This window comes from Rhinopithecus bieti, unplaced genomic scaffold (genome assembly GCF_001698545.2).
Source record: "Rhinopithecus bieti isolate Rb0 unplaced genomic scaffold, ASM169854v2 scaffold_25940, whole genome shotgun sequence".
NCBI lineage: Eukaryota > Metazoa > Chordata > Mammalia > Primates > Cercopithecidae > Rhinopithecus > Rhinopithecus bieti.
Genome location: NW_016811810.1, coordinates 1,468,348 through 1,473,285, shown reverse-complemented (window position 1 = coordinate 1,473,285; position 4,938 = coordinate 1,468,348).

Sequence of the window (4,938 nt, the reverse complement as noted above, 5' to 3'; positions counted from 1 at the left end):
AAAAAAAAAAAAAAAAAAAAGAAAAGAAAAGCTAGCCTAAGCAACATAGCAAGACCTCATCTCTCTCTCTCTCTCTTTTTTTTTTTTTTTGAGACAGAGTCTCATTCGTGCCCAGGATGGAATGCGGTGGCAAGATCTTGGCTCACTGCAACCTCCGCCTCCCAGGTTCAAGAGATTCTCCTGCCTCAGCCTTCCGAGTAGCTGGAATTACAGGCATATGCCACCATGCCCGGCTAATTTTTGTATTTTCAGTGGAGACAGGGTTTCACCATGTTGACCAGGCTGGTCTCGAACTCCTGACCTCAGGTGATCCACCTGCCTTGGCCTCCCAAAGTGCCGGGATTACAAGTGTAAGCCACTGTGCCCGGCCTCATCTCTTAAATAAACAAATAAAACAAGAAAATTCTGAGAAATGGTCAAAGCCAAGAAGAGACTTGGGAGACATGATGATTGAATGTTATATGGTGTCCTGGATGGGATCCTGGATGGGATCCTACTGAAATACATTCGGTAAAAATGAAGGAAATATGAATTAATTATGGACTTTTGTTAATAATAATGTATCAATATTTGTTAATTATAACAAATTTATTTTACTAATGTAAGATGTTAATAATAGGGGAAACTGGTGTGGAGTATATGGGATCTCTCTACCATCATCTTGATTTTGTGGGCATCTAAATCTTTTCTAAAAGGTCTATTAAAAGAAAAAATAATGTTCTCAAGACACTTGGGAGAGAAACAACAATAATATCTATTATTAATTGGAGGGCCCATAACTTCAGATATGTTGCCAATGATCCTTTTTTATTATTTTTTTTTCATTTTAACTGTTGTACAATATTTATCTCAGTCAATGATCTTCAGCAACTCTATGGGTAGGAGTCTGTATCAGTCAGGGTCATTTGTTAGCAATACAGGTCAACTCTGGCCGATTTCAAGGTAACCAGAAAGGGGAGGACACAGCGCAGTCCTAGCACTGAAGGACAGCCAGCTCTGCAGGAGCCACACAGGTGCTCATGTGGGAGCTTGGGAGCGCTGTCTCATGGAAATGCCTCAGTTCTGGTTGCCTTTTCTCTCTGAGACTCCAGAGTGGCATTTCTGGGAGACAGTCAACAGCCCAGAAAGCTGGGTACCATACTTGCCAACATCTCATGTTGGGTCGACCCTTAGCAATCCTACAGGGCCCATGAAATGTAGGTGAGGCGTGTTCCTGAGGGAAAAGCGGGGTTCTAGTACCAGAACAAGGAGGCGAGGAGGGGATCTCCAGTATCCCTTCTCTTTCTACTGGCAAAAAGCCCCCTTCCACTTCATGTCCCTGTGGTTTGGGTTGACTCTACCTCCAGTTTCCGGCCAGGTGTAGAGCCCGAGCCCGGCCAATCAAAGCAAAGGAGACTTTGGCTTCAGCTGCTGGAAAAGGAGCAGGCTTTTCTACATGGGTTGTTGAAGGGACAGGATAGAAACTGTGGATGGGGGCATTTTATCATCACGGGGGAGAGCTGTGTGAGACTTGAATGAATGTAAGGCTGAGAGATGGAGTGAAAGTCCTCAACAGATATGCCTCAGTCAGCCTGACTCTGACTCTGAAGTTCCAAGAGTGAGTTCCTTTTTTTTTTTGTAAAAATGTATGATTCAATGATTTGTAGTATAGAGTTATGTAACCATCACCATTAACTCATTTAGCATGGTATTTGCATCAGTTGAAGATGGCAGTTGGAGGATATTTTGAAACATTCAACCATTGTCTTTGGATTTGCATACTGTGTTTGCAAAAGTTGTGTATATTATATGCAGGTATACAGATTTTGTACATGCAAAAGTTGTGTATATTATATATAGGTAGAAGTAACATGTGAAGAATGACACAATTCTTGATATTGCTGACTAGAAAAATATTAAATATGAGAATGCAAATAATTTTGTTAAAATTTAAGCAAGATTTAATTATAATTTTGACATTAAATTTAAAAATTTCAACTGTATTTAAATTTGATATAAAATTAATAATTTTGATATCAAATTAATATATTTGATATAAAATTAATGTTTGATATTAATTATAGTTTGTACTTAACTTTTCATTTAATAGAAGATTTGGAATAGAAATACAGCCATAGAAACAAATAGTTGTTTTGTAAACATATATGAAAATATTAATTTTTCATTGTTCACATTGCCCTTATATATTCTATTTTGGTGAAAGCATATTCAAATATGTACATTTTGAACAGAATCAAGTCTTTTAGTATTTTATGTTTTTAACTTTGTTTTTGAGATAGGGCCTCACTTTGTTGTCCAGGCTGGAGTGTGGTGGCACAACCTTTGCTCACTGCAGCCTCAACCTCCTGGGCTCAAGCGATTCTCCCATCTCAGCCCCCTGAGTAGCTGAGACTACAGGCATGTGCCATTATGCCATGCTAATTTTTGTATATTTTGTAGAGACAGGGTTTTGCCATGTTGCTCAGATTGGTCTGGAACTCCCGAGCTCAATCGATTCGCCCTCCTCGACCTCCCAAATTGCTGGAGATTGCAGGCGTGAGCCACTGCACCTGGCCCAAGTCTTCTTTTGTTAATCTTTTATTTATTTATTTATTTATTATTTTGAGATGGAGTTTCCCTCTTGTTGCCCAGGCTGGAGTGCAATGGTGTGATCTCGGCTCACCACAACCTCCGCCTCCACGATTCAAATGATTCTCCTGACTCAGCCTCCCAAGTAGCTGGGATTACAAGCATGAACCATCACATCCAGCTAATTTTGTATTTTTTTTTTTTTTTTTTGAGACAGAGTCTTGCTGTGTCGCCCAGGCTGGAATGCAGTGGCGCGATCTCAGCTCACTGCAAGCTCCGCCCCCTGGGTTCACGCCATTCTCCTGCCTCAGCCTCCCGAGTAGCTGGAACTACAGGTGCCTGCCACCACGCCCGGCTAATTTTTTTGTATTTTTAGTAGAGACGGGGTGTCACCGTGGTCTCGATCTCCTGACCTCGTGATCCACCCACCTTGGCCTCCCAAAGTGCTGGGATTACAGGCGTGAGGCACCACGCCTGGCCTAATTTTGTATTTTTAGTAGAGATGGGGTTTCTCCATGTTGGTCAGGCTGGTCTCGAACTCCCAACTTCAGGTGATCTGCCTTCCTTGGCCTCCCAAAGTGCTAGGATTCCAGGCATGAGCCACAGTGCCTGGCCTTGTTAATCTTTTGAATTAATGCTGCCCACAGTTTGTTGCATGGAACTGCAGCTGCTCTGCACACTGTTATCAACTCATAGCAGGATAAGTACAGAAATTAAGAATTTTAGAAACTTTCAAAGCAATTTGACAGAGTTGTTTTGACTCTAATAACAAAAACTGGCTCATGCCTGAAATCCCAGCACTTTGGGAGGCTGAAGTGGGAGGATCACTTGAGCCCAGGAGTTTGAGACTAGCCTGGGCAACACAGCAAGACCCCATCTCCATAAAAAACAAACAAACAAAAAAATTGGCTGAGTGTGATGGCACATGCCTGTGTTCCAGCTAATCAGGAGGCCAGGGCAGGAGGATTGCTTGAGCCCAGGAGGTCAAGGCTGCAGTGAGCCATGATCATACCACTGCGTTGGAGCCTGGGCAACAGAGCAAGACTCTGTCTCAAAAAAAAAAAAATTACGGCCGGGCGCGGTGGCTCAAGCCTGTAATCCCAGCACTTTGGGAGGCCGAGACGGGTGGATCACAAGGTCAGGAGATCGAGACCATCCTGGCTAACATGGTGAAACCCTGTCTCTACTAAAATACAAAAAACTAGCCGGGCGAGGTGGCAGCGCCTGTAGTCCCAGCTACTTGGGAGGCTGAGGCAGGAGAATGGCGTGAACCCAGGAGGCGGAGCTTGCAGTGAGCCGAGATTGCGCCACTGCACTCCAGTCTGGGCGACAGAGCGAGACTCCGCCTCAAAAAAAAAAAAAAAATTGAGGCTTGTGTCTTGTATGTCTTTACTATGTATGTATGTATGTATGTGTGTATGTATGTATGTATGTATTTGAGACAGGGTCTCACTCCGTTGCCCAGGCTGGAGTGCAGTGGTGTGATCCTGCCTCACTGCAACCTCTGCCTTCCAGGTTCAAGTGATTCTTGTGCCTCAGCCTCCCAAGTAGCTGGGACTATAGGTGTATGCCAGCACGCCTAGCTAATTTTCGTAATTTTGGTAGAGACGGGATTTCACCATGTTGTCCAGGCTGGTCTCAAACTCCTGACCTCAGGTGATACACCCACCTTGGCCTCCCAATGTTCTGGGATTACAGGCATGAGTCACTGCACCTGGCCTGTCTTTACTTTTTACATTCTTCATTTCTAATTTTTTAATTACATTTTACAAAAGTATGAGTCCACAAAACATAAAAAAAAAAAAGAACTGCTCCATACTACAGACAGTTTGAGAAGCATTGCTTTAGATTATTGAGAATTAGCACAAGTTAGGTGGGGTCCGGTGGCTCACACTTGTAATCCCACCACTTGGAGAGGCTGAGGCGAGATGATGGCTTGAGCTCAAGAGTTCGAGACCAGCCTGGGCAACATGGCAAAACCCTATCTCTACAAAAAATACAAACATGCACCTGTAGCCCCAGCTACTCGGGAGGCTGAGGTGGGAGGATCACTTGAGCCTGGGAGGCGGAGGTTGCAGTGAGCTGAGATTGTGCCACTGCACTCCAGCCTGGATGACAGAGTGAGATCCCATCTCCAAAACAAACAAACAAACAACCCCAAAAATACAAAAATGGAGCTCAGGAAAAAAACAAAACCCAAAACAACAAACAAACAAAAAACAAAGCTGAGAAGAAGAAAGAAACGGGAACTCTTCTAAGTGCCAGTCTGTTTAAATTTTACAAACTGAAACAATGGAAGCCTCCTGTTGAACATAATTCCAACAAGATTTGCAGAGAGGACATTTCTTTTTTTTTTTTTTTTTGAGAGGA